We start from the raw sequence: 24,802 nt of genomic DNA on the forward strand, positions 1-24,802 counted from the left end.
AAGAGAGTCGCGCGCGTTAATACATATGTATTCACATTTTAGTAAGTTTGTATCACGAGAGGCTCAATGTATATATATACCTCGCCGGAGGTGGTTGCTACTTGCAATTCGAGATCGTCGTTTGTTGACGGTTGACCTCCGTCGACAATGTCCGTTCCTTCACCTTCTTGATCATCGACAATCTCTGTTCCACCGTCAAGGTTCAGAAAAGAAGAGACTACATCCTCTTGTTGCTCATATTCTGAGCCCGGCACATAAGGAATCTCGTTGTTGATGATGCCCATTAAATAACGTTCAGCCTCCGGATCCCTAAGCGGCTCGGCTCTAGCGTCCGCCATATGTCACTCCTGCATGTAGTAAAAAATAAGATTAAGGGGACATAGAGGAGGAGGAATTAAAAAATAAGATTATTGAGCACTTCCAAGTATTTTGTTTTGTTTTCTTTGTTTTTCTTCTTGGTTTTCATTTGGTTTCTTTCTTCTTCCTTTTTCTTTTCTTCTTCCTTTCTTCTTCCTCTTTCTTCTTTCTTTCTTCTTCTTCCTTTTTTTTCTTCTTTCTTTCTTCTTCTTCCTTTCTTCTTCCTTTCTTCTTCTTTTTTTCTTCTTCCTTTTCTTTCTTCTTTCTTTTGGTTTTCATTTTCTTCTTCCTTTTCTTTCTTCTTTTTCTTCTTCTTCCTTTTTCTTTCTTCTTTCTTTCTTCTTTTCTCTTCTTTCTTCTTCTTCTTTTTTTCTTCTTCCTTTTTTCTTCCTTTTTTCTTCTTCCTTTTTCTTCTTCTTTCTTCTTTCTTTTTTCTTCTTCCTTTTTTTTTCTTCTTCTTTTGGTTTTCTTTTTTTCTTTCTTCTTTCTTTTTTTTTTTCTTTTTTTTTTTCTTTTTTTTCTTCTTCCTTTTCTTTCTTCTTCCTTTTCTTCTTCCTTTTTCTTCTTCTTTCTTCTTCTTTTTTTTCTTTTTTCTTTTTTCTTTCTTCTTTCTTTTTCTTCTTCCTTTTTCTTCTTCTTCTTTCTTCTTCTTTCTTTCCTTTTCTTCTTCTTTTTTCTTCTTCCTTTTTCTTTCTTCTTTCTTTTTTTTCTTTTTCTTTTTCTTCTCCTTTTTCTTCTTTTTTCTTCTCCTTTTCTTCTTTTCTTTCTTTTCTTTTTTTTTTCTTCTTCTTCCTTTTTCTTTTTCTTCTTTTTTTTCTTTTTCTTTTTTTCTTTTTTTCTTTTTTTCTTTTTTTTCTTTCTTCCTTTTTCTTTTTCTTCTTTTCTTTTTTTCTTCTTTTTCTTCTTCTTTTTTTTTTTCTTCCTTTTTTTTCTTTTTTTTTTTCTTTTTTCTTCTTTTTTTTCTTCTTTTTTTTCTTTCTCTTTTTTTCTTTTTTCTTCTTCTTTTTTCTTTTTTTCTTTTTTCTTCCTTTTCCTTTTTTCTTCCTTTTTTTGTTTTCTTCTTTTTTTCTTTTTTCTTTCTTCTTTTCTTCTTCTTCTTCCTTTTTCTTTCTTCTTCTTCCTTTTCTTCTTCTCTTCTTCCTTTTCGGCCGGAGGCGCGCGGAGGACGGCAGGCAGGGCAGCGGGCGGCGGCGGCGGCGCAGGGGCGGGCGGCGGCAAGGGCAGGGCGGCAGCGGCGCTCACAGGGGACGGGGGCGGCGGCGCGCAGGGCTTCGGCGTCGGCGTCGGCGTCGGGGCAGGGCTTCGGCGTCGAGAGAGGAGAATGGGAAGTGGCGGAAACTGCTAAGTGCAGTATATATAGACGTACCTTTAGTCCCGGTTGGGGAGGCGGACCGCGACTAAAGGTACCCTTTAGTCGCGGTTGGCCACACCAACCGCGACTAAAGGGTACCTTTAGTCGCGGTCCGCCTCCCCAACCGGGACTAAAGGGTTTTGGCGCCGCTTTCGTTCCCGCGCAGAAAGACCCTTTAGTCGCGGTTGGGGACAAAAACCGCGACTAAAGGGTACCCTTTAGTCGCGGTCCGCCTCCCCAACCGGGACTAAAGGCATTGTGCTGTTACGCCCGCGTCGAAAGTTTAGTCCCACCTCGCTAGTTGAGAGGGGCGCGCAGTGGTTTATAAGCCCCACTGCCGCTCCCCTCTTGAGCTCCTCTCCATTGCAGGCTTACGGGCCTAATTGTCACTGCTATGCCTGATGGGCCTACTAGGCCTTCTGCGGGCCTGAATCCTGGCCCATCGATGGGTTTCTAGTCGTATTCAGGCCATGGTGGCCCAATAGGTGGCATATTTTTATTTTTTGCCTGTTTTTTGTTTTCTTTTTTGCTTTATTTATTTTGTATTTTTTCTACTTACAACAAAAAACTTATTTATTTTATTTTATTTTGTTTCTAATTACTTATTTATTTTACTTTATGATAATTATTTTTGCTATTAATGTTTCTAACAAAAAAAGTTCTTTATGAAAATTCTTTTAGCTTTAAATGATTTTGAACAGAAAATACTTCGATAAGTTTAGTTGAATCAATTTTATTTATGTTATTAAAATTTATTTTATTTTGTTTGTACTTATATATTTTATTAAAGTTTATATTCTTTAGTTTCTAATTCATTTTAAAATCTTAAAAATATAATTATATATCAAAAAAATCAGAAAATAAAACTAATTCATTTTAAATTCTTAAAAATACAAATAATATATCAAAAAAATCAGAAAAATAAAACTAATTCATTTTAAAATCTTAAAAATACAATTATATATCAAAAAAATCAGAAAAATAAAACTACTCATTTTAAAATCCCTTGAAGGTTTGACAAAAGGTTTGATACATCATTCTGGTTCATCGACCAAATACAAAGTTTGGTACAATAAATTATTACACATCAATTCTTCCCTTGTGTCCCTGCTTGCTTACGATTGTGCCATATCCATGGAGCGTCCTCATCATTTAACTTAATGCTTGGGTCAGTGTTCACTTTGAAGGGCGGAACTTCACCAAACATATTATAATCTTCTGACATGTCTGTCTTGTCCTCCACTCCCACGATGTTTCTTTTCCCTGAAAGAACAATGTGGCGCTTTGGATCATCGCATGATGTACTGATCGTTTTCTTATCTTTCCGTTTCCTCGGTTTGCTACTCATGTCCTTCAAATAAAAAACCTGAGCGACATCTTTGGCAAGGACGAATGGTTCGTCAAGGTAACCAAGATTGTTGAAATCCACCATTGTCATTCCGTATTGCTCGTCCACCTTTACCCCACCTCCTGTTAGCTTGAACCATTTGCACCGGAACAAAGGGACCTTAAAGGAGGGTCCATAGTCAAGTTCCCATATCTCCTCTATGTAACCATAATATGTGACCTTTCGCCCATTCTCGGTTGCTGCATCAAAGCGGACACCACTGTTTTGGTTGGTGCTCTTTTTATCTTGGACGATGGTGTAAAATGTATTCCCATTTATCTCGTACCCTTGGAAAATCGTTATAGTCGAAGATGGTTTCTTGGCCAACATGTACAGCTGATCTCCAACATCATTGTCATTCATTAAATGTTTTCGCAACCAACTGCCGAAAGTCTCCATGTGGGCCTTTCTAATCCAGGATTCAGGCTTCCCCGGGTTGTCCGAGCGTAAAACATTCTTGTGTTGCTCGAAGTACGGAGCCACAAAGCTGGAATTTTGCAGAACTATGTGGTGTGCTTCAGTCATAGAATGACCGTCCATACATATCGTGGATTTCCTTCCGATCTTGCCTTTTCCACTTAGTCTCCCCTCGTGCCGCGATTGAGGAATACCAATCGGCTTAAGGTCAGGAACATAGTCAATACAAAACTCAATTACCTCCTCATTTCCATAGCCCTTGACGATGCTTCCTTCTGGCCTAGCATGGTTACGAACATATTTCTTTAATACTCCCATGAACCTCTCAAAGGGGAACATATTGTGTAGAAATACAGGACCGAGAATGGAAATCTCTTCGACTAGGTGGAGCAGGAGGTACGTCATAATATCGAAGAAGGATGGTGGGAACACCAACTCGAAACTGACAAGGCATTGGACCACATCGTTCTGTAACCGTGGTAGATCTTCTGGATTGATTACCTTCTGAGAGATTGCATTGAGGAATGCACATAGCTTCCCAATGGCTACTCGAACATTTTCCGGTAGGAGCCCCCTCAAAGCAATCGGAAGCAATTGCGTCATAATCACGTGGCAGTCGTGAGACTTCAGGTTTTGGAACTTTTTCTCCGCCATGTTTATTATTCCCTTTATATTCGACGAGAAGCCAGACGGGACCTTCATACTGCTCAGGCATTCAAAAAAAATGACCTTCTCTTCTTTGGTAAGAGCGTAGCTGGCACGACCTTGAAACCATTCCGGATGCCGTGAAGGAAATATGCCCTAGAGGCAATAATAAAGTATTATATATTTCCTTATATCATGATAAATGTTTATTATTCATGCTAGAATTGTATTAACCGGAAACATAATACATGTGTGAATACATAGACAAACAGAGTGTCACTAGTATGCCTCTACTTGACTAGCTCGTTAATCAAAGATGGTTATGTTTCCTAGCCATAGATATGAGTTGTCATTTGATTAACGGGATCACCTCATTAGGAGAATGACGTGATTGACATGACCCATTATGTTAGCTTAGCACCCGATCGTTTAGTATGTTGCTATTGCTTTCTTCATGACTTCTACATGTTCCTATGACTATAAGATTATGCAACTCCCGTTTACCGGAGGAACACTTTGTGTGCTACCAAACGTCACAACGTAACTGGGTGATTATAAAGGTGCTCTACAGGTGTCTCCAAAGGTACTTGTTGGGTTGGCGTATTTCGAGATTAGGATTTGTCACTCCGATTGTCGGAGAGGTATCTCTGGGCCCACTCGGTAATGCACATCACTATAAGCCTTGCAAGCATTGTGACTAATGAGTTAGTTGCGGGTTGATGTATTACGGAACGAGTAAAGAGACTTGCCGGTAACGAGATTGAACTAGGTATCGAGATACCGACGATCGAATCTCGGGCAAGTAACATACCGATGACAAAGGGAACAACGTATGTTGTTATGCGGTCTGACCGATAAAGATCTTCGTAGAATATGTGGGAGCCAATATGGGCATCCAGGTCCCGCTATTGGTTATTGACCGAAGAGGTGTCTCGGTCATGTCTACATTGTTCTCGAACCCAAAGGGTCCGCACGCTTAAAGTTACGATGACAGTTATATTATGAGTTTATGTGATTTGATGTACCGAAGGTTGTTCGGAGTCCCGGATGTGATCACGGACATGACGAGGAGTCTCAAAATGGTCGAGACGTAAAGATTGATATATTGGACGACTATATTCGGACACCGGAAGTGTTCAGGAGAAGTTTCGGATTAAACCGGAGTGCCGGAGGGTTACCGGAACCCCCCGGGGAAGTATTGGGCCTTAGTGGGCCTTGAGGGGAGAAAGAGGGCAGCAGCCATGAGGTGGTGCGCCCCCTCCCAAGGAGTCCTAGTTGGACTAGGAGAGGGGGGCGCAGCCCCCTTTCCCTCTCCCTCTCCCTCTCTTTCCTTCCCCCCTTCTTTTCCTAGTAGCACTAGGAAAGGGGAGTCCTACTCCTACTAGGAGGAGGACTCCCCCCCTCTCCTTGGCGCGCCCCATAGGCAGCCGGCCTCCCCTTGCTCCTTTATATACGGGGGCAGGGGGCACCTAAGAACACACTTGATATACGATATTTTAGCCGTGTGCGGTGCCCCCCTCCACCAGATTACACCTCGATAATACCGTCGCGAAGCTTAGGCGAAGCCCTGCGTCGGTGGAACATCATCATCGTCACCACGCCGTCGTGCTGACGAAACTCTCCCTCAACACTCGGCTGGATCGGAGTTTGAGGGACGTCATCGAGCTGAACGTGTGTAGAACTTCGGAGGTGCCGTACGTTCGGTACTTGATCGGTCGGATCGTGAAGACGTTCGACTACATCAACCGCGTTGTGATAACGCTTCCGCTGTCGGTCTACGAGGGTACGTGGACAACACTCTCCCCTCTCGTTGCTATGCATCACCATGATCTTGCGTGTGCGTAGGAATTTTTTTTTTGAAATTACTACGTTCCCCAACAGTGGTATCAGAGCCTGGTTTTATGCGTTGATGCTATGCACGAGTAGAACACAAGTGAGTTGTGGGCGATATAAGTCATACTGCTTACCAGCATGTCATACTTTGGTTCAGCGGTATTGTGAGATGAAGCGGCCCGGACCGACATTACGCGTACGCTTACGCGAGACTGGTTTCACCGTTCGGAGCACTCGTTGCTTAAAGGTGACTGGCGGGTGTCTGTCTCTCTCACTTTAGTTGAACCGAGTGTGGCTACGCCCGGTCCTTGCGAAGGTTAAAACAGCACCAACTTGACAAACTATCGTTGTGGTTTTGATGCGTAGGTAAGAACGGTTCTTGCTAAGCCCGTAGCAGCCACGTAAAACATGCAACAACAAAGTAGAGGACGTCTAACTTGTTTTTGCAGGGCATGTTGTGATGTGATATGGTCAAGACATGATGTGATATAATGTGTTGTATGAGATGATCATGTTTTGTAACCGAGTTATCGGCAACTGGCAGGAGCCATATGGTTGTCGCTTTATTGTATGAAATGCAATCGCCATGTAATAGTTTTACTTTATTACTAAGCGGTAGCGATAGTCGTAAAAGCAATAAGTTGGCGAGACGACAACGATGCTACGATGGAGATCAAGGTGTCGCGCCGGTGACGATGGTGATCATGACGGTGCTTCGGAGATGGAGATCACAAGCACAAGATGATGACGGCCATATCATATCACTTATATTGATTGCATGTGATGTTAATCCTTTATGCATCTTATCTTGGTTTGTTTGACGGTAGCATTATAAGATGATCTCTCACTAAAATTTCAAGACAAAAGTGTTCTCCCTGAGTATGCACCGTTGCGAAAGTTCTTCGTGCTGAGACACCACGTGTTAATCGGGTGTGATAGGCTCTACGTTCAAATACAACGGGTGCAAAATAGTTGCACACGCGGAATACTCAGGTTAAACTTGACGAGCCTAGCATATACAGATATGGCCTCGGAACACAGAGACCGAAAGGTCGAACGTGAATCATATAGTAGATATGATCAACATAGTGATGTTCACCATTGAAACTACTCCATCTCACGTGTTAATCGGTCATGGTTTAGTTGCTTTGGATCACATAATCACTTAGATGATTAGAGAGATGTCTATCTAAGTGGGAGTTCTTAAGTAATATGATTAATTGAACTTAAATTTATCATGAACTTAGTCCTGATAGTATTTTGCAAATTATGTTGTAGATCAATAGCTCGCGTTGTTGCTTCCCTGTTTATTTCTGATATGTTCCTAGAGAAAAATTATGTTGAAAGATGTTAGTAGCAAAGATGCGGATTGGATCCGTGATCTGAGGATTATCCTCATTGCTGCACAGAAGAATTATGTCCTTGATGCACCGCTAGGTGACAGACCTATTGCAGGAGCAGATGCAGACGTTATGAACGTTTGGCTAGCTCAATATGATGACTACTTGATAGTTTAGTGCACCATGCTTAACGGCTTAGAATCGGGACTTCAAAGACGTTTTGAACGTCATGGACCATATGAGATGTTCCAGGAGTTGAAGTTAATATTTCAAGCAAATACCCGAGTTGAAAGATATGAAGTCTCCAACAAGTTCTATAGCTAAAAGATGGAGGAGAATCGCTCAACTAGTGAGCATGTGCTCAGATTGTCTGGGTACTACAATCGCTTGAATCAAGTGGGAGTTAATCTTCCAGATAAAATAGTGATTGACAGAATTCTCTAGTCACCATCACCAAGTTAGTAGAACTTCGTGATGAACTATAGTATGCAAGGGATGACGAAAGTAATTCCCAAGCTCTTCGTGATGCTGAAATCGACGAAGGTAGAAATCAAGAAAAACATCAAGTGTTGATGGTTAACAAGACCACTAGTTTCAAGATAAGGGCAAAGGGATAGAAGGGGAACTTGAAGTAGAACGGCAAGCAAGTTGCTGCGCAAGTGAAGAAGCCTAAGTCTGGTCCTAAGCCTGAGACTAAGTGCTTCTACTGCAAAGGAACTGGTCACTGGAGGCGGAACTGCCCCAAGTATTTGGTGGATAAGAAGGATGGCAAAGTGAACAAAGGTATATTGGATATACATGTTATTGATGTGTACTTACTAGTGTTTATAGCAACCCCTCAGTATTTGATACTGGTTCAGTTGCTAAAGAGTAGTAACTCAAAAACAGAGTTGCAGAATAAACAGAGACTAGTAAAAGGCGAGGTGACGATGTGTGTTGGAAGTAGTTCCAAGACTGATATGATCATCATCGCACACTCCCTATACTTTCGGGATTAGTGTTGAAACTAAATAAGTGTTATTTGGTGTTTGCGTTGAGCATGAATATGATTTGATCATGTTTATTGCAATACGGTTATTCATTTAAGTTAGAGAACAATTGTTGTTCTGTTTACATGAATAAAAACCTTTTATGGTCATACACACCAACGAAAATGGTTTGTTGGATCTCAGTGATACACATATTCATAATATTGAAGCCAAAAGATGCAAAGTTAATAATGATAGTGCAACTTATTTGTGGCACTGCCGTTTAGGTCATATTGGTGTAAAGCGCATGAAGAAACTCCATACTGATGGGATTTTGGAATCACTTGATTATGAATCACTTGATGCTTGCGAACCGTGCCTCATGGGCAAGATGACTAAAACGCCGTTCTCCGGAACTATGGAGAGAGCAACAGATTTGTTGGAAATCATACATACAGATGTATGTGGTCCGATGAATATTGAGGCTCGTAGCAGGTATCATTATTTTCTGATCTTCACAGATGATTTGAGCAGATATAGGTATATCTACTTGATGAAACACAAGTCTGAAACATTTGAAAAGTTCAAAGAATTTCAGAGTGAAGTGGAGAATCATCGTAACAAGAAAATAAAAGTTTCTACGATATGATCGCAGAGGTAAAATATTTGAGTTACGAGTTTGGCCTTCAGTCAAAACAAAGTGAAATAGTTTCACTACTCACGCCACCTGGAACACCATAGCATAATGGTGTGTCCGAACGTCATAACCGTACTTTATTGGATATAGTGCGATCTATGATGTCTCTTACCAATTTACCACTATCGTTTTGGGGTTATGCATTAGAGACAGCTACATTCACGTTAAATAGGGCACCATCAAAATCCGTTGAGACGACGCCTTATGAACTGTGGTTTGGCAAGAAACCAAAGTTGTCGTTTCTTAAAGTTTGGGGTTGTGATGCTTATGTGAAAAAGTTTCATCCTGATAAGCTCAAACCCAAATCGGAGAAATGTATCTTCATAGGATACCCAAAGGAGACAGTTGGGTACACCTTCTATCACAGATCCGAAGGCAAGACATTCGTTTCTTAGTATGGATCCTTTCTAGAGAAGGAGTTTCTCTCGAAAGATGTGAGTGGGAGGAAAGTAGAACTTGATGAGGTAACTGTACCTGCTCCCTTATTGGAAAGTAGTTCGTCACAGAAATCTGTTCCTGTGATTCCTACACCAATTAGTGAGGACGTTAATGATAATGATCATGAAACTTCAGATCAAGTTATTACTGAACTTCGTAGGTCAACTAGATCAAGAACCGCACCAGAGTGGTACGGTAATCCTGTTCTGGAGGTCATGTTACTAGACCATGGCGAACCTACGAACTATGAAGAAGCAATGGTGAGCCCAGATTCCGCAAAATGGCTTGAGGCCATGAAATCTGAGATGAGATCCATGTACAAGAACAAAGTATGGACTTTGATTGACTTGCCCAATGATCGGCGAGTCATTGAGAATAAATGGATCTTCAAGAGGAAGACGGATATTGATAGTAGTGTCACTATCTACAAAGCTAGAATTGTCGCAAAAAGGTTTTCGACAAGTTCAAGATGTTGACTACGATGGGAGTTTCTCACTCGTATCTATGCTTAAGTCTGTCTGAATCATGTTAGCAATTGCCGCATTTTATGAAATATGGCAAATGGATAAACAAAACTACATTTCTTAATGGATTTATTAAAGAAGAGTTGTATATGATGCAACCAGAAGGTTTTGTCAATCCTAAAGGTGCTAACAAAATATGCAAGCTCCACCGATCCATCTATGGACTGGTGCAAGCATCTCGGAGTTGGAATATATACTTTGATAAGTTTATCAAAGAATATAGTGTTATACAGACTTGCGGTGAAGCCTGTATTTACAAGAAAGTGAGTGGGAGCACTACAGCATTTCTGACAAGTATATGTGAATGACATATTGTTGATCAGAAATAATGTAGAATTATTCTGCAAAGCATAAAGGAGTGTTTGAAAGAAGTTTTTCAAAGATAGACCTCGGTGAAGCTGCTTACATATTGAGCATCAAGATCTATAGAGATAGATCAAAACGCTTGATAAGTTTTTTCAATGAGTACATACCTTAACAAGATTTTGAAGTAGTTCAAAATAGAACAGTCAAAGAAAGAGTTCTTGCCTGTGTTACAAGGTGTGAAATTGAGTAAGACTCAAAGCCCGACCACGGCAGAAGATAGAAAGAGAATGAAAGTCATTCCCTATGCCTTGGCCATAGGTTCTATAAAGTATGCCATGCTGTGTACCAGATCTATTGTATACCCTACACTGATTTTGGCAAGGGAGTACAATAGTGATCTAGGAGTAGATCACTGGACAGCGGTCAAAATTATCCTTAGTGGAATAAGGATATGTTTCTCGATTATGGAAGTGATAAAAGGTTCGTCGTAAAGGGTTACGTCGATGCAAGTTTTGACACTAAATCTAGATGACTCTAAGTCTCGGTCTAGATACATATTGAAAGTGGGAGCAATTAGCTAGAGTAGCTCCGTGCAGAGCATTGTAGACATAGAAATTTGCAAAGTACTTACGGATCTGGATGTGACAGACCCGTTGACTAAAATTATCTCACAATCAAAACATGATCACACCTTAGTACTCTTTGGGTGTTAATCACATAGCGATGTGAACTAGATTATTGACTCTAGTAAAGCCTTTGAGTGTTGGTCACATAGAGATGTGAACTATGGGTGTTAATCACATGGTGATGTGAATTATTGATGTTAAATCACATGGCGATGTGAACTAGATTATTGAATCTAGTGCAAGTGGGAGACTGAAGGAAATATGCCCTAGAGGCAATAATAAAGTATTATATATTTCCTTATATCATGATAAATGTTTATTATTCATGCTAGAATTGTATTAACCGGAAACATAATACATGTGTGAATACATAGACAAACAGAGTGTCACTAGTATGCCTCTACTTGACTAGCTCGTTAATCAAAGATGGTTATGTTTCCTAGCCATAGCCATGAGTTGTCATTTGATTAACAGGATCACCTCATTAGGAGAATGACGTGATTGACATGACCCATTATGTTAGCTTAGCACCCGATCGCTTAGTATGTTGCTATTGCTTTCTTCATGACTTATACATGTTCCTATGACTATAAGATTATGCAACTCCCGTTTACCGGAGGAACACTTTGTGTGCTACCAAACGTCACAACGTAACTGGGTGATTATAAAGGTGCTCTACAGGTGTCTCCAAAGGTACTTGTTGGGTTGGCGTATTTCGAGATTAGGATTTGTCACTCCGATTGTCGGAGAGGTATCTCTGGGCCCACTCGGTAATGCACATCACTATAAGCCTTGCAAGCATTGTGACTAATGAGTTAGTTGCGGGTTGATGTATTACGGAACGAGTAAAGAGACTTGCCGGTAACGAGATTGAACTAGGTATCGAGATACCGACGATCGAATCTCGGGCAAGTAACATACCGATGACAAAGGGAACAACGTATGTTGTTATGCGGTCTGACCGATAAAGATCTTCGTAGAATATGTGGGAGCCAATATGGGCATCCAGGTCCCACTATTGGTTATTGACCGGAGAGGTGTCTCGGTCATGTCTACATTGTTCTCGAACCCAAAGGGTCCGCACGCTTAAAGTTACGATGACAGTTATATTATGAGTTTATGTGATTTGATGTACCGAAGGTTGTTCGGAGTCCCGGATGTGATCACGGACATGACGAGGAGTCTCGAAATGGTCGAGACGTAAAGATTGATATATTGGACGACTATATTCGGACACCGGAAGTGTTCCGGAGAAGTTTCGGATTAAACCGGAGTGCCGGAGGGTTACCGGAACCCCCCGGGGAAGTATTGGGCCTTAGTGGGCCTTGAGGGGAGAAAGAGGGCAGCAGCCATGAGGTGGTGCGCCCCCTCCCAAGGAGTCCTAGTTGGACTAGGAGAGGGGGGCGCAGCCCCCTTTCCCTCTCCCTCTCCCTCTCTTTCCTTCCCCCCTTCTTTTCCTAGTAGGACTAGGAAAGGGGAGTCCTACTCCTACTAGGAAGAGGACTCCCCCCCTCTCCTTGGCGCGCCCCATAGGCAGCCGGCCTCCCCTTGCTCCTTTATATACGGGGGCAGGGGGCACCTAAGAACACACTTGATATACGATATTTTAGCCGTGTGCGGTGCCCCCCTCCACCAGATTACACCTCGATAATACCGTCGCGAAGCTTAGGCGAAGCCCTGCGTCGGTGGAACATCATCATCGTCACCACGCCGTCGTGCTGACGAAACTCTCCCTCAACACTCGGCTGGATCGGAGTTTGAGGGACGTCATCGAGCTGAACGTGTGTAGAACTTCGGAGGTGCCGTACGTTCGGTACTTGATCGGTCGGATCGTGAAGACGTTCGACTACATCAACCGCGTTGTGATAACGCTTCCGCTGTCGGTCTACGAGGGTACGTGGACAACACTCTCCCCTCTCGTTGCTATGCATCACCATGATCTTGCGTGTGCGTAGGAATTTTTTTTTATTACTACGTTCCCCAACATGCCGGTCATCTGGGTCTTTCAAAAGTTGCTGGTCCTGCCGTGCTTCCTTTGTATCATTTGTCTTCCCATACACGCCCAAGAAGCTTAGCAGGTTCACGCAAATATTCTTCGTAACATGCATCACGTCGATTGCAGCGCGGACATCTAGGACTTTCCAATATTCTAGCTCCCAAAATATAGATTTCTTCTTCCACATGGGTGCGTGCCCGTCAACTCCCCGCGGAACTAATTGTCCGCCAGGACCCTTTCCAAAGATGACTTTCAAATCCTTGACCATATCAAATATCTCAGCACCAGTACGTTCCGCAGGCTTCGGCCGGTGATCTGCCTTGCCGTTGAAATGCTTGCCTTTCTTTCTTACGTTATGATTTCGGGGAAGAAATCGACGATGACCCAGATACACGTTCTTCTTACAATTAACCAAACGTACACTTTCAGTCTCATGTAAGCAGTGTGTGCATGCATTGTATCCCTTATTTGTCTGTCCCGAAAGGTTACTGAGAGCAGGCCAATCGTTGATGGTTACAAAAAGCAACGCTCGTAGGTCAAATTCCTCTCCTTTGAGCTCATCCCAGACACGTACACCAGGTCTGGCCCACAACTGTAAAAGTTCATCAACTAATGGCCTTAAGTACACATCGATGTCGTTCCCGGGTTGCTTTGGACCTTGGATGAGCACTGGCATCATAATGAACTTCCGCTTCATGCACAACCAAGGAGGAAGGTTGTAGATGCATAGAGTCACGGGCCAGGTGCTATGGCTGGAGCTCTGCTCGCCAAAAGGATTCATGCCATCAGTACTTAGACCAAATCTTATGTTCCTTGCGTCAGCTGCAAAATCTTTGAACACTCTGTCGATCTTTCTCCATTGCGTTCCATCAGCGGGGTGTCTCAACTCCCCGTCGGACTTACGGTCCTCTTTGTGCCATCGCAACGACTTGGCATGCTTTTTGTTCATGAACAGACGTTTCAACCGTGGTATTATAGGAGCATACCACATCACCTTGGCGGGAACCCTCTTCCTGGGTTTCTCGCCCTCAACATCGTCACCAGGGTCATCGCCTCTGATCTTATAACGCAATGCAGTGCATACAGGGCATTCATTCAAATTCTCGTATTCACCGCGGTAGAGGATGCAGTCGTTAATGCATGCATGTATCTTCAGAACCTCTAAACCTAGAGGGCAGACAACCTTCTTTGCTTCGTACGTACTGGCGGGCAACTCGTTATTCTTCGGAAACATATTCTTCAACATTTTCAGCAAATTTTCAAATGATGAGTCACCTACACCTTCCTGTGCCTTCCATTTTAGCAAATCCAGTGTGCAGCCCAGCTTTTTCAGACTATTATCGCATCCTGGATACAACGACTTTTTGTGATCCTCTAACATGCGATCCAAATTCTCCCTATCCTTGTCAGTTTCGCAGCGTCTCCGTGCATCAGCAATGGTCCGACCAAGATCATCAGCGGGCTCATCATGTGCCTCTTCTTCACCTTCACCTAACCCTTCCCCACCTTCAGCATCATCCTCCATGAAAGTATCACCGAAATGATCATGATAGTTGTCATCGATATCATCCCCTTCTTCATCTTCTTCCATTCTAACCCCTCTTTCTCCATGCTTGGTCCAACAATTATAGCTTGGCATGAAACCGTGCCGAAGCAGGTGCATGTGAACGTCTCTTGAGGAGGAGTAACCCTTCTGATTCTTACAGACAGCACATGGACAGATAATAAAACCTTGCTGCTTGTTCACATTTGCCACTACGAGGAAATCTTTCAAACCCGTAGTGAACTCGCCGGAGAGTCGGGGACCGTACATCCATTGCCGATTCATCTGCATTATTATTATATAAAGTATATAATTAACCATCATGCATTTGTTAAACTAACTAGCTAGAAATAATACAAATTAAACAATGAACTACACACATGCGTATTTTATCAATGACACATGAAAGGTTTAAGTTGCTAACCGCGATCGCGGAGGAAAAATAAATGAGAAAGCTCAAGTGTGGCTCGGACACTTCATATCATGTTTGTTTCAGGCTCTCGGGCATTTCATCGAACACCTTGTGTGCATAGGAGGAACCAAAAGCAAACCCACCACCCCCTTCTGAAAATTGTGAAGTGAGCTGAGTGAAGTGAAGTGAGCTAAGTCCTATATATAGGGATGGGCCTTTAGTCCCGGTTGGCCTGGCCAACCGCGACTAAAGGCCTTCGGGGACCTTTGGTCCCGGTTGGCCAGGCCAACCGGGACTAAAGCCCCTCCCGTCCGCCAGCTGGATGGGCCTTTAGTCCCGGTTGGCCTGGCCAACCAGGACTAAAGCCCCTCCCGTCCGCCAGCTGTCGACCGAGCGCGCTGGGCCCAGATAGTTGGTCGCGGGTCTCCTCCCGAACCGCGACTAAAGGCCCCTTTTGTCGCGGTTCGATTGTTTTAGGGACTAATGGGGGCGTATGGAAGCCTCTTTTTCTACTAGTGAGCTGGACTCACTCCAGTACACAACAGACCCAGTGACCCGGCCATCTCTATACCACTAACATGCAATGCATACATGCATGTACACACACACGTCAAGATTAAGTCTAACAAAGGCCATGAAGTATCAGGGGTATATGCTTGGTACAATCTTCTCCTTTTACCATTATCAATTCTCTTATGCAGGTTATCTCCACCCATTGTAAAGAAGGCCATAAAGGGAGCGTACATGTATATCTGTAGATAAGCTGCATAAGAGAAGTGTTTTTATTGTTAAAAATCTTACAATTTCTACACAGCCAAAGCGACCAAATAACGGCGAGCGCTTCCACCGTGAGAAAAATTCTAAAACAGTGATCAATTCCATGTAACCAATTGCCAAATATATTAGAAACACTAGGTGGAGGATACAACACAGAAACTACTTTAATGACTAACCATATAAAATGAGCTACTTTGCATTGCAAAAACAAGTGTTTTATTGTTTCGTCGTGAGGACAAAAACACACAGCATACTTTCATGCCAATTCCTCTTAATAAGTTTATCTTTCGTAAGAATGACTCCTCGACGAAGATACCATGCAAAGATTTTATTTTTAAGCGGTATCTTCATCTTCCAAATCTTCTTATTATTATCAACTGGCACCCATGACTGGATCAGAGCTCTATACATAGAGTCCGCGTGAATTTACCACTCACGTGTGGGTTGCAATGAAATTCATTGGCTCCTTGTGACAGTCGTACCGTGGAAAGTCTCTGTAACAAGTGTTCCACGATTCAAGTCTGGGATAAATTAAATCCCTTTTAAGCATAACATTTGTCGGAAAGGATTAATCGTGGCCATAGTTTCATCCTTGTGACGGCGATAGTAGCATTTCCTAGCCACTTATCCTCACAATCTAATTTCTGAACCTGTCTTTTATAGTGAAGGGTCCATAGGGGGAGAAGTACTTCTTCGTAGCCATTAGACCCGCCCAAAAGTGCGAGTCCCCGGACTTCCAGTATACTTGGGACACTGCCTTTGAGCCCACATATTTTCTCCTTAGGAGGGTTTGCCATACACCATTTTGGTCAGCATCTTAAACAACTATTTGGCGAGGTGACCAGTATGTTTAACCTCAAGGTCATGAATACCCAACCCTCCTTTGGGACGGCAAACCACACTCCATTTAACTAGTCGATATTTCTTTTTCTCACTATCTCCCTGCCAAAAGAATCTACGAAGCCTTCATCTATATAACCTGATAAGCCCATCTCTTTGAATTTGATAGTCTTCAGGAAATATTCCACTGTATAGAAAGAAGTTCTTCATATTTCATAGTAAACAATTAATGCTAAGGTCCAGGACATTGCTCACGGAGTTGAGCTTTGGGATGTTAACTATCTGCCAATCTAGCTAATGATTGAAGGATTTCCGTGCATTTTCATATAGCTTTTTGTGTGACAGCAAACTTTCAATGACAACAATAGCTAGTGGCAACCCTTCACACTTGTCCATAATTTTTTCTGCCCAAAAAATTAGACTCCGAGGACATGTTTTCGCTTCTACTCTTGGAAAGGCTTTTCTACAAAAGATATCCCACACTTCTTCCTTCCAAGCGTTTTAAGTTGAATGCAGTGCTCATCATCATCTAATGAAGCAACATCTTCATTTCTTGTGGTTATGATGATCCTGCTTTCTTTGTTGCTTATACCCAGTGCATGATTACCGAAAAGGCTTTCGACCCGCTTTAGAGATAAAGCACTACAACCAGACAATAGCATCCAACAAAAAATGAAGGTCCAAACCGAAAACATGGCGCACACACACGGACGAGAAGTATAACAGGTTCTGTCACTAGTAGAAAACAGGGCTTTGGTTCGGACCTGGCCAGCCCATTAGTCCCAGTTCTTCATGAACCGGGACCCATGGGGGGCATTAGACCCGGTTCGTGAGCCCAGGGGGCCGGCCGGGGCCTCGTGGGCATTGGTCCCGGTTCGTCTGGATCTATTTGTTCCGGTTCTAGGCACGAACCGGGACCAATGGGCCGCACTCCTGGCCCACAGCCATTGGTACCGGTTCGTGCCTAGAGCCGGTAGAGAAGGGGGGGGGGGGTAGTTCCGGTTCCTGCCACAAAACGGGACAAATAAGTTGCCTATATATACCCTATCGCCGCAGCAGAGCACTCCACAGTACCCTGTTTTTTGCTGGCCGGCGAGGGGGAGGGCATTGGGTGCTCTAGCCCACCTCCTATGCACACGAGGTGTTCGATGAAATGCCCGAGCCACACTAGTTAAGCTTTCTCCTCTCGAAGCTCGACCTCGGAGCTCCATTTTTCTCGAGATTTGTCTAGGTTTAGCGGTCCGTCACACCCCGTCCCCGTTTTTACCGCCGTTGATCGCCCGCGCCGATCTCGTCACCGGCACCACCGTGGTGAGCCTCTTGTTCTTATCGTCTTCTTTCTGATTTTCTTACTTTAGATAGATACTTGTCTGATTTTCTTACTTCAGATAGATACTTGTCTGATTTTCTTACTTTAGATAGATACTTGTCTGATTTTCTTATTTTTGACACACATAATTATATATAATGCACGCAGATGAACCGGCAATGGATGTACGGTGAGAGACACACCTCCGAGTACATTAAGGGCGTGCATAATTTTCTCGATGTGGCTGAGGAAAACAAGCAGAATGGTTTTATGTGTTGTCCATGCCCTAAATGTGGGAATACAAAGTCTTACTCTGACCAGAAAATCCTTCACACCCACCTGCTTTACAAGGGTTTCATGCCACACTATAATGTTTGGACGAGGCATGGAGAAATAGGGGTTACGATGGAAGATGGCAAAGAAGAAGAGGACGATGACAACTATGTGCCCCCTGAATACGGTGATGCTGCAACGGGGGGAGCTGGTGAAGATTAAGAGGAATCAGACGATGTGCCCGATGATGCTGCTGAAGATCAAGAGGAACCAGACGATCTGCCCGATGATGATGATCTCCGCTGGGTCATTGTCGATGCAAGGACGCAATGCGAAAGTCAAAAGGAGAAGCTGAAGTTCGATCGAATGTTAGAGGTTCACAAAAAAGGGTTGTACCCTAATTGCGAAGATGGGAACATAAAGCTCGGTACCGTATTGAAATTGCTGCAGTGAAAGGCAGAGAATGGCCCTTACGAAACGGGATAAATGGCCCTTTTTCTACTAGTGTGTTGACGGCATAGCTCCACAACCCCAAAGAAAAAAGGGAAAAATGGCCTCAGCATCATGATTTAATAGTACCCATGCATCTCGACTCCACATGTCGTCCATGACAATCAAATACGCTTTTATCCTGCAAGTAGTTCGTTAGTGTTTGTGCCAAGCTTGCCATATGACTAGTGTCAACCTGTTGATGGATATCCTATTCCTTTTCCCGGAGCTGCATTAATATTTCCCTCAGTAGATGTCCAATGTTTAACGTTGAGATACTGCATGCAACCAATACAACACAGTTAAAATTTTCATTTCAGACTTTTTCTTGACCTGACGGACAAGAGTCGTTCTGCCTAAACCACCCATACGACAGACAGAAACGATTGTTTGTTCTACTTACCCGTGTATCAACTGTTTTACAAGCCATGATGTTTCTTCTTCAATCCCGACCACGTTATCCTCGATGGTTAGACATGGTCAGTCCAGCACATATTCCAGCTGACTAGTCTGGCTTGTGTACCTAACTTCGCCTTTTCCACTGGTTCTCATGCTCTTGAGCTTTCAAAAAAGACGGACCTCAATCTCCTTAAGCTATTTAGTAATGCTTCGCCATTGTGTATTTGTGTAACATCCCCAAAATTGGGTTATCAATTTTTGTGCTGTTATTTCTTCCTGACACTCATTTTGCAAAAAATTTCTTTTGAGTTGGTTGGATGACTCTGAGAAATCTTGTCGTTTCTAACCTTTCAAAACCTTGCTCATGTCTTTGTCAGTGGGCAAGACTTCATTTGCATCATCTCAAACTCTCTCAAACCCTAATTCCGAATTTTTGGAATTTGATGGTGGCCTTTGTGATTACAAAGGAGCCATCATTTTCTTTGATCTGTTGATCCTCCCAATTGTTCCCAGAGATCCTCCTATCTTTCTGAACCTTGGATATGCAAAAATATTGCTAAGTCCCATGCAATATTTTTGAATTGTGATTTATTCCTTTTCTTGCCTTTTTGAGGAATAAAAATCCAAAGGCATAGCTAGCCATCTCCTAAATTCATGAGAATTGGCGGAGTTGATACTTATGCCTAATCCAAGCTCTGGCAAGTATATTGGCCATAATTAAATAAGAAAAATTGCCTTTTCCTATTTAATGCCAATATTGCATTTCTGCCATTTTCCAAAGGAACTACTATTTTTATAGCAGAGAAAATTCCCACATAAATTGTGGAGCTTGTCCTTGCTATATAATCACTAGTTCCAACCTAATCTCATGTTCCTCAGTTCAAAAATTTGGCACATGATCCAATGCAAGTTTCTGCCTTCTCTGAAATTTTGCAAAGGAAGTGATTTATTCCTAATTCCAATGGAGCTGCAATTTGGCACGGTGATTAGTGTGGATAAACAACCCATGGATGCCAAATATGAGCTAAATCCATTCATCCTAGCTCCCTGTGCAATTTTTCAAAGTTTCTTACCAGAATACAACTTTGTGAAGGAACTACCTTCATAGAGTTTCCAAATGGGATGAAACTTCTCCATTATCTCAAGTATCTCAAATAATTAGCCTCCACCCAAATCCAGTTCATTTCATTGAACTATGTGAGCACAGGAGCAATTCTTGTTTTATGTCCAAATTTTCAATTTGTGAAGCAAGTGCATCTTATCTTGCTCCATTATGGCTGAAACTTTTCCCAGGCCTTCTCCTATCTATATGATACATCTCCACAAGATTTTGGCTCATTTCATATAGCCATTTACCATGCGGATTTTTCTGAAGTTTCTGGGCAAAACTGATAACTGTGAAGAAAGTACCATTTTGGCAAGTCCATTTGGTATGATATTTTTGCAGCATCTACCTATGATCAAATCATCAAGATTTGCCAAGTTGTAGCTCAATCCATCACTCCTAGTGAGTGTTTCTTCCTCATCTAGTTTCTGGACATATTTTAGCAGTTGTACAGCAACTATGCTAAATATTTGTCGTAATGACCTCATAATCCCCAGGACTGTAGTCCTTTCTACCCTAAGCCTCCCAGACATCAATTTTACCTTTTACCCTCTCTGGTTTAATCTCTGGTGTGTGGCCAAGTTTGCAACAGCAAACTTGGGAAGCTTGGTTTACTCAGCTCCATTTGTCTCTGCCCGATCCTTTACCGTATTAACAATCTATCTTCGAAGGACTACGCAATAGACATGAGCTGGCATTAGTAAAAACTCTAGAGCGCGCCTTGCCATTGGTGACTACGAGGGCATCTAGCCAAAACGGTCGTCTAGCCACTGTTGTCGTCGGCAGCGCTGCTCCGACCAGCTCTGGCCTCGCCATTAATGTCCTACAGCTCCCCCTCGACGTCTTCTTCCCCCTGGACCTCTGGCCCCCTTCATTTTCTTCTCCGGCGAGCCGTGCCAATGACCGAAACAGTGTGCTCCTGTGCATCATCTCCTTCCTCCCCGGTGTCCTCTTCCTCCGTTCGTCCGCGAGCGTTGCTCGTCTCCGTGAGCCTCTGCGCCATGTCTGCTTCATCCTCGTCGCCTTCCCACCACTTCCCGTGAGCTTTGGCCGCGCCTGCCGACACTGCGCCACTCGCCAGCGCACGGACACGTGGCCTGCCGTGTGTCACCTCCTCCCCTCCCCCTCGAGCCCTCCCGCGGCTATTTAAGCACGCCACGAGCATCCTCGCAGCCCACAACCCCCTCCCCGAGCCTCTCCCCGAGCCCGAAGCCTCTCTGTGACCTCCACCATCGCCATGGCCGCCGCCCCGGCCTTCTCTGATTCCGGTGACCAGTGCCTCCCCTCACCTTTCCTCCACCACCACCGCATCCCCCATGCTCCGATGAGTCTCCCCGTGGCCTCGGCCTCTCCTCTCCTCCACCGTAGCACCCTATCCACCGGTGGCCGAAGCTCCTCTCCACCGCGGGCCCTGCAGCCCCTTCTCTGGTGCTCCTCGGCGGCAGTAGCTACCACCATTAGATGCGCATCTTCCTCCTGAGAAGATCGGTAGGTCGCCCGTCTCCTATGGGGGCCGGATGCGCTGGCGGTCGCCGTCGGGGCGCGCCTGCTCTCTCGGCCAGGCGAGCACCGCGCGGGAGGAAGGAGAAGACCGACTGGGCGGGCCCCACCTCCATGCGAGCCCCGCAAGTCAGCCACCCAGGAGTTGACCTGGCTCTCTGACCTGGCGTAAGTGGAGACGCCCGGCAAGAATGCGCTTTCGTTTCTCGAAAGCGTACTTCGTCGCGGCTTCAGAGAGGAATGCGTTTTCATTTTCTGAAAACGTACTTTCTGTCGCCTTCGGTCCGTAATGTGATTTCCCTTCTCTGAAAACGTATTTTCCTTAGTGCGCTTTCTGTTTTAACCGACAAGGGCCTGTCTGTGAACATTTATTTTACAGATTAGTCCCTGTCATTCAAACGGCCGTATCTTTGTCCAACGCTCACATTCTCTGTTCGTCGAGCTCTTTCCGTTGGTATCATTTTCATAATATTTTCACACAGTGAAAATGACCATTTTGCCTTGCCCGTAACCAGCCCCCTCCAAGAGAGAACTGTTTCCGGCAAATCTTTTCGCGATCGTTCCGCACTTCTTCCTGGAGTATTTGTCGACCCCAGGCAAGCCAGCCTCTTATCATGAGCACCGAACTTGCGTGTTGCCTTGGCTTGCACCTTGTGTGTGTGTAGTTGCAGTTGTTTCATATCGTTTTCGTCTGCAGTTATTCCATTGTGCCTGTCATGCATGCTTGTGTTTTCACGATATCGTTTGCCATGCTAATTAGAATGTTGTTATTGATATGCCATGTCACTACTCTACTTTATTTTTATGTCATCGTTATAAAGTGTTATGAGGATTGTAATGCACCGTTGATATGCTATTACTTGGTATTGTCATGTTCCTTATGCTATAGTTGTGCACTTGAGAAGTTCAATATTTTGTTCATGCGTTTGTATGCCGCATGCTCATTGTTGCATTCATGTTCATGATGATGGAGAAGGAATTAAAATGACTTAATAATAAAAAACCTCCTCCGTCATCGATGGGATCGAGTCATAGTGCCACCAAATCAAACTTTTTCAGTGCAACCACATTTGCCTTTATGGGAAGGCCTTAATGCGATCTATTGTCGTGCCTCTCGCCGGTGCCTCCAACTAGGGAAGGATATGGGCATGCTTACCCTGATCAGGTAGGCGGACATAACCTTGTGTGCCCGTTGTTAAAAAATTTGGTACCCGTCCCCGTGAGGGACGTTTTGGCCACGACGGTGGTCGTTGTGTCTTTGGTAGACACGGGGCCACCCAGGACTAGCCTAGTTGGGAATGAGTGGAAGTGGCCGGGAGGGTGTCATGGCAGTAGGTTGGTTTCGTCGGAATGCCGTTGGTCCACCCGAATGGGATGACGAGGCCATCGGTTCCGTGGTGTGGGTACAGTGCGCTACCTCTGCAGAGTGTTTATAGAGTCTATCGATAGCACACAGTTCGTAGTAGGTCACACTATCGGGTCTTGGTCGAAATGGAGGATAAACATGTGATAACAAAAATATGGTGACTTGAAGAGATAGTCGTGAGAATTCACGACAATGGTTTGATATGATCACGAAACGAGATCTCAATGAGTGTTGGTGACCAAGTGTTGGTCATGGTTGTGATCACCGGAAAGATCACCGTTCGGTTGCGCGGCAACCCGTTGGTAAGAGAGTCCGAGGGACTCGGTGGACAAGTTTGGTTGCATTGCATGAGTAATATGTTGCATTTAAAAACCAAGGCAGAACAAAAGATGATTGCATAAATTTAGCATGCTATGTCTGCATTGGATATAATCGGTAGTTTATTTTCAGCATAGTTTCATGATGCCATGCCATGCTTTGATTGACATGTTAAATTATGCCATGATTGAGATGATATGCTATGTTTTGCCATTGCCATGTTAGAAGCATGATCTGATATGCCATGTCATTGCCATGTTAGTAGATGCTATGATTTTCTTCATGCTTAGTTGATCTTTATCATGCCATGTTTAGTAATTGATATGAGATAGGCTGTTGCATGCGCTCGGTTCTCGCTTTGTCTTCTGCTTGTTTGGATGCTATGTATTTGGTTGTCTTGCAAGTACATTCAATGTACTGACCTGGCGTGTCATGCCAGTTTTGTAGGTTGTACCCGTATTGTTCGCTTGATCCGTCGTGCTAGGCCGTAACCTTGCCAGTCCTGTGAGTTGTGGAGCCCAGCCAGAGTTGATGAGCCGCCAAACCAAGACTTCCGCCGCCTTTTTAATAGACTTCCGCTGCCATTCAAATAGCCGTAGGGCTATGCCAGATGATTATATTCATCAATGATGTAAGCTTATGCACATGTATTTGATGAATATTCTTGTACCTGGAATGCTGTGTCTTGGACCTGTCGTGCGTCAGGTGTTATGCTAGGCTGACGTGCGAAGGCCCCCTGCTCCATGTGGATCGGGGTGCAACAGGATATGGTATCAGAGCAGCCAGGCTGCCATAGGTTATCCTAGCATTAGATCACCGCTACCATTAACCCGTAATGGCCCTAAGGGAGTTGACCCATCTCTGGCATCCGGCATGGCCACAGTTAATCAACAGGTGGCGCAGTCGGGACCAACACGTCCTCACCCCGCTGTCCCCGCCTAGTTATCCGTGGAACGAATAGCAACCATATCCTTTCTGGTCGGCCACACCGCTTACCCTTCACCATTAAGGGAAAGGGGCAAAACCATGCGGGCATGTCCCGCATAGCTGCCTATAAAAGTTCCCTTTCCGCTCGCCATATCGCTCACCCCTCAGCCAGCTATGTCCCTGCAGAGAAGCCTAGCTAGTAGTACTCCAGCCATGACTAGCAGCTTCAAGGCTTCCAAGTTTTACACCCGCACATGTGCCGTCAACCACACTGGCTTTCCACCCCTTCTTACCGAGATGCTCACCCAAGCCTTTGGCTGTAATGCTAGCCCCGATTACCTGGTGTTCCAATCGACACCCGTCCCTCACCTTCACCGCTATGATGCAAGAGTGCGCATCGTCCCAGGTCCCGCAGTAGATGGCCAGCCGTTCGTTTTTCAGGGTAGAGCCATGCCTACCCACTAGTACAAAACAGGGCTTCCGTCACAGGGCAATATTCATATTAGTCCCGGTTCAGTCACGAACCGGGACTAATGTGAGTATTGGTCCCGGTTCGTGCGGCTAAGGCATTAGTCCCGGTTCACCTGGGCCCTTTAGTCCCGGTTGGTGCTACGAACCGGGACTAAAGGGTGCGATGCCCATTAGTACCGGTTGGTGGC

This window comes from Triticum aestivum, chromosome 5D (genome assembly GCF_018294505.1).
Source record: "Triticum aestivum cultivar Chinese Spring chromosome 5D, IWGSC CS RefSeq v2.1, whole genome shotgun sequence".
Lineage (NCBI taxonomy): Eukaryota > Viridiplantae > Streptophyta > Magnoliopsida > Poales > Poaceae > Triticum > Triticum aestivum.